A 6,489-nucleotide genomic window follows, 5' to 3' on the forward strand; every position below is an offset into this window, starting at 1 on the left:
TACCACCAGACAGGTGGTGCAAATACCTACTTGTTAAGATCATATCACTGCTTCCTTCAAACTGTTCACTTGCTAGTGGAAAAGAAACAGACATCCACAGATAACGACAATGTACTATCACAAATTGTTAATTTTCTGGCCAACTTTGTCTCTAAGTGTGTTATGGTAGTGGCCTTCTCAGAGAATAAGTTCAGAACTGAACCTCCAAGAATACGTGTATGTTATCTAGTGAAAATGGAAAGAGGTGGAGGGGAACTAGGAAATTCTAAATGAGAGGAGAAAGATGAGGATGATCAGATGCTTCAGCAGATTTCACCTAAAAGATGTGGAAAATAGTTGTCCAATAGCTGCATAAAATGACACTGAAAGAGTTGGAGGAATTATAACATGAAAATATTTTGCTATGGAAACTTTATCCTAAAAGCAAGAATGGAGTCCAGTGAGGGAATTCCATGGTGGTCCAGTGGCTAAGACTCCATGCTCCCATCTCTGGTGGCCCAGGTTCAATCCCTGGTCCAGGAACTAGATCCCACATGCTGCAGCTAAAGGTCTCACATGCCACAACGAAGATCAAAGATCCTGCGTGCTTCAACTAAGACTGGCACAGCTAAATAATTTTTTTTTAAAGACAGATTCCAGTGAACCAGGATGTTCATTTTCCCTCTCAAAATCATCTATGGCATTTTGGTTGGGTTACAGACAGACCTACAGTCTAGAGATGTGTGCTGAGCCACTGAAAGCACTCAGCAAGAAATTTGCTGGTTGGAGGGGGACAAAAAGGTAACATGTGGCATCAGGTCAGGTTTGCCTCTCAGGAATCTGTTGGGGGACTATTTGAAGCAATGAACCTATGACTGATTATGGGATGGGTTCTTTCCTTAATTGCCACTTCTATATTTGGTTTCAAAAATGGAACGTATGAAAAAGCTGGGAAGTTCTTTAGAATTGGCCATAAAGAAAACCTAAGTAAATTATCACATGGATGATTGAATTGTATCAATATCTGTGACATTAGTCATTTCGAAGAGTAGCTGTAGCTCTTATATTAGTGCAAGTAAGCCTGGTGGTGAATGCTTCATGCAGAATCCTCATCTGAATTTTGTGGGCTGGTGAGGAAGCCTCTGGGAGGTGGACTTGAAGGATCTGGAAAGAAATCTCTAGGACCAAGGGGCTCACTTGTTTGGAATGCTTTTCACATTTGTAAGTAAAAGTCAACAAGTGAAATTCTCAAAAGACTTACAGTGAAGTTACAGGGTTTATGAACCACACCTTGCCCTTTTATAGAGTTTTGTTTGTTTGTTTGTTTGTTTGTTTTTGGCGGGAGCAAATTATCTTGTCCTGCTCATTTGTGGTCCTGTGTCCACAACTCTCTGCCCCACACCACTTCTTCTTCAGTGGTCTATACTGTGCCCTCTTCTGGAGTTTCATAAAAGGAGGACTGTTGGGTATACTTGAACCTGCCTCCATGGCATTGCTCCTGGATTCAAGGGAAAGGCACATTGCTCCTGTGCCTTGACCTTTGGTTTGGTAGTCATAGGATGGACACAGGCTTCAGTGCCCATAGGCTAAAGGACATGTGATTTGAAGTTCTGCGAGTCTCAGATTGGACTTTGATTTTTCTCCCAAAGGCTTTGATGTCTTTGAGCGACTTCCCATACCTTAGATTTGCTTCATAAGAAACTGAAGAACATCAGCCAAATTTTGTTCTGAGATTTTGCAAGTCCCTAAATATGATATGCTTGTCTGACCTGAGAGGAGAACAGTTGCCTTGTACCCATGTACTTCTGAAATCTAGGCCACAGAGCATGTGAAAGGGAACACAAGTGATGTTCTGATTTGTGACTCAGATAACCAGGTGAACAGGCCCCGTATCAGCAGCCGTAATTTCCTCTGCCAGCAGCAGACAGTGAAAGTCACTCAGTCATGTTCAGCTCTTTGCAACCCCACAGACTATACAGTCCATGGAGTTCTCCAGGCCAGAATACTGGGCTGGGTAGCCTTTTCCTTCTCTAAGGGATCTTCTCAATTCATGGATCAAATCCAGGTCTCCCTCAATGCAGGCATATTCTTTATCAGGTAAGTTACCCAGGAAGCCCAGCAGGAGAACCAGGGCTCAAATCTAATTTAAAATTTCTTTGGTTGTAACCCTTCAGATATCTGTCCTGGAAGAAGGTAGTTTCAGGGCAAAGCTAATCTTTTAAAACAGGATGTTATAGACTTCCAAAGGGCTCTTTGCTCCAAGATATCTCTCTTATTGGCCCTACAAGAGGTCTGTGTTAAGAAGCCAGGGTAAGGTTTGCCCAGGTGCCTCTGTGCGCTTGGCCAACAGCCTCTGAGGCCACCCACCCAAGCTCCCCAGAAGCTGGTGGGTGGTGGCCCTTCCCCAGGACCCTCCAAAGCCCAGGGAGACAAAATGACTTTAAATCCAGACATGTATATTGAAATAAGTTAAAGGATTTAACATGAGGCACAGATGCAGATAATGCCAAAAAGCAAGCAGTAGTTGGTACACATTTAGTGATTAAGACAGCCTTTCCTGCTCCCACTGCTGCTGAGATGGCTGGATTTAGTCAAATTTAGTATAAAATGGAATACCCTGAAAGTGTTAGTGAAGGAGGGTCTGGAAAAGTTAAAGGTGGCACGACCAAATGCTGACCTGTAACAAGGATTCCAAGAAGGAGTTTCAAATGCTAGTGTGATTATGCAGGTTCCAGAGAGAATTGTGGTATCAGGAAATAATGAAAACATTCCATTTCTAGACCAGTAGATCCTGACGTTATACAGTCAAATCCCTTTAAGCCAAGCACTCATGTGCTTATGCTAAATGAAAGACCACTAAATTGTCTGGATTTAGAAACACCTCCTCCAGGCCCTCAAAATCAAGAAATCCGTGCGGTTGACAGGCTAAAAAGGAGCACTCTATGAGTGAAAATGCTATTTCCAAAAATGGACAGCTGGTCAGAACTGACTTCGTGTATGACATTTCAAATATACAGGCAACAACTGAAGGAACTTCAGAAGACACGACAGTTGTAGATGGAGCTTTGTTACAATGACAGATAATCAAACTGAATAGATGTCTACAGCTTCTTGAAGAGGAGAACAAAGATTGTGCTAAAAGAGAAATGGTCATGTATTCAATTACTGTAGCATTCTGGCTGCCAAATAGCTGGCTCTGGTTTTGCCACTAGCGGTAACCTCAACTCTCAAAAATATTGTTTCAACATCTGGAAATGTAAAGAATTTGCAAACTTTCAAAAAAAAAAAGACAAGGTAAGCCAGGGCCTCCCATATTTTGGCCATTACTGTACCATTCTCTTCTGTTTCTGTTTTATTGACTATGTTAAAGCCTTCGACTGTGTGGATCACAACTGTGGAAAATTCTTAAAGAGATGGGAATCCCAGACCACCTGATCTGCCTTCTGAAAAATCTGTATACAGGTTAAGAAGCAACACTTAGACCTGGATGTGGAAAAACAGAGTGATTTCAAATTGGGAAAGGAGTACGTCAAGGCTGTATACTGTCACCCTGCTTATTTAACTTATACTCAGAGTACATCATGCCAAATGCTGGGCTGGATAAAGCACAAGCTGGAATCAAGATTTCTGGGAGAAATAACAATAATGTCAGATATGCAGATGACACCACCCTTATGGAAGAAAGCAAAGAAAAACTAAACAGCCCCTTAATGAAAGTGAAAGAGCAGAGAGGAAAAAGTTGGCTTAAAACTCAACATCCAGAAAACTAAGATCATGGCATCTGGTCCCATCACTTCATGGCAAATAGATGGGGAAACAATGGAAACAGTGAGAGACTTTGTTTTTTTGGGGTCCAAAATCACTGCACATGGTAACTGCAGCCATGAAATTAAAAGATGCTTGCTCCCTGGAAAAAAAGCTATGACCAACCAAGACAGCATATTAAAAAGCAGAGACATTACTTTGCCTACAATGGCCCATCTAGTCAAAGCTACGGTTTTTCCAGTAGTCATTTATGGATGTGAGAGTTGGACTGTGAAGAAGACTGAGTGCCAAAGAATTGATGCTTTTGAACTGTGGTGTTTGAGAAGACTCTTGAGAGTCCCTTGGACTGCAAGGAGATCCAACCAGTCCATCCTAAAGGAGATCAGTCCTGAATATTCACCGGAAGGACTGATGCTGAAGCTGAAACTCCAATGCTTTGCCACCTGATGCGAAGAACTGATCTTTTCATTTGAAAAGACCTTGATGTTGGGAAGGATTGAAAGAGGGAGCAGGGGACCACAGAGGATGAGACGGTTGGATGGCGTCACTGACTTGATGGATATGAGTTTGAGTAAGCTCTGGGAATTGGTGATGGACAGGAAAGCTTGGCGTGCTGCAGTTCATGGGGTCACAAAGAATAACACACGACTGAGCAACTGAACTGACTGTACCATTTTCACAGTTTTTGACATTTGCACTAATTTTTACTTATTTCTCCTCTTTTTCTTTTTTCAAATTAACTTAATACATTACCAAAAAGAAAATTTCTCATCACTACTAAATAATAATAGGACACAAGTGAAAAATTGTTTTTTCAAATAAATATAAAGAAAGCATAACAATTTACATAAATCTTACTCATCTATGGAAAACTCTAAATAATTTCTCAAACACTGAGCTAAAGTATTTGGCACCATAATAGGTATAATTCCTCTTGTCAAGGAATTCAGATATAGGAAGAGAGAGATACATACAAATAGGCCATTAAAAACTGATGTCAGTATTTCTGGGATGAAGATAATCCTAGAGTATTTTACAGGCACATAAGAAGAGCATTTAACACCACAAACTTAGGTCAGAGAAAAATTTGCTGGGGCGGGTGAGGTCAGATCCAAGTGTTTGGTAAGGGGCATGCAGAGGCCATCGCTAGATGACAAAGTGGCTCCTCAGCAGAGGGACAGTAACAATAGTTTAGATTCTAGAAAAGGCATGGGATGAATGGCATTTCTGTTGCCACAGTGAACAGCGGGCTCAAGGAGTGATGAGAGGCAGTTGAGGTTGAAGGCTAGGCAGGCAGCTTACTACTTCATTTTGCAAGTAATGGGCTGAGAGGATGGATTTTACACTTTTCAGCAGGAGGTTTTTAAAAGAATGCTACAGTTGCAGTCCAGTGAGTAAATACCACTTAGTGAACAAGGAACACAAAGGCAAGAGGGAGATGGAAAGAAAGCTCTGTAAGTGGCAACCTGTAGAGGCTTTGGAGAGGACCACTGAGAGAGCAGAACCTCACTGCTTAAAAAGGCTAGAGACTGAATGGCTTTCCCTCCTGGTTCAGGCAAGCTTATTCCAAGAATACAGAGTTGGGGTGAAGGTTGAAGTAGTGAAGATGGGTGGGCTCCCAATTACTCTGTGATTGTGGACAGTATACCTTGAAAGCTGGCCTTCTTGACTTTGAATCTATTCTTCCCCTGAGCTGATCACTTTTAAATACTCTTACAATATTTCTTACAGTCTCCAGACAAGATTTTTTCCAAGGCCGAAATCATGTTTTTGTGCTCTTATATGTGATTATACATAAGTATCTTCCTTTTCAAAGGCCTAGTTTTCTCATCTCTAAAATGGGATTAATGAAAGCCCCCTTAAGAAGCAGTTTTGAAAATCAGTAGATATTAAGTATGAAGATACCTTGCCCTGGGGTCTACACACACTGTTGAGACTCAGTCATTGTCAGTTTTTTAAAAAAAATTTCACTTACTACACAGTAGTAAGCATGTGAAGGATGTTTGATAATGATGATGACTGGAAAGGACTGCCTAGCACATGCTCTGGTGGATTGGAAATGCAATTAAGGAAATGACATGGGCTTTAGGGTCTTGTTTTGATGGCAGTGTTAAAGAATTTGGTGTTCAGACTTTAACTGTATTTGAAGTTATTGTAGACTCTTCTATGCTTTAGTTGTGATGAAGTGATAAAAGAGAACCCAGGCTAAGTACATCATTGGTTCTTCATTACCCTTGATACTGACTATAATTACTCCAGTTAATAGACTTTTAGCTTATTAGTCAGCAAGCCTATTGGAGTTTCCCAGGTGGCACTAGTGTTGTGTGTGTGTGTGTGCGTGTGTGTGCACGCGCACGAGCATGCTAAGTCACTTCAGTCATGTCCAACTCTGTGCCACCTTATGGACTGTAGCGCACCAGACTCCTCTGGCCATGGGATTCTCCAGGCAAGAATACTGGAGTGGGTTGTGATAATATCCTCCAGGGAATCTTCCCAAGCCAGGGATTGAACCTGTGTTTTCTATGTCTCCTTCATTGGCAGGTGTGTCCTTTACCACTGGTGCCACCTAGGAGCCCAATCCTATTACAAGGCCCACAAAAGTCTGTATGTGTGTTGAACTCATTGTAGAAGAGCCTAGAAGCTTCTGCTGAACCATGATGTCTCCAGTCACACCCTCAGACCAACCTGGAGTACAAATAATTAGTTTACTATCTTATGTTTAAGACACTTACTTTTCCTTTACAT

At 41.6% G+C, this 6,489-nt stretch overlaps 1 pseudogene; it reads left to right on the top strand.

Annotated features, from left to right (window-relative positions):
• Positions 1–2,535: 2,535 nt before the first annotated feature.
• LOC128060815 (mitochondrial fission factor-like) lies at positions 2,536–3,191 on the top strand (annotated as a pseudogene).
• The last annotated feature ends 3,298 nt before the right edge of the window (positions 3,192–6,489 follow it).

Source organism: Budorcas taxicolor, chromosome 2, assembly GCF_023091745.1.
Source record: "Budorcas taxicolor isolate Tak-1 chromosome 2, Takin1.1, whole genome shotgun sequence".
In the NCBI taxonomy this organism is placed as follows: domain Eukaryota; kingdom Metazoa; phylum Chordata; class Mammalia; order Artiodactyla; family Bovidae; genus Budorcas; species Budorcas taxicolor.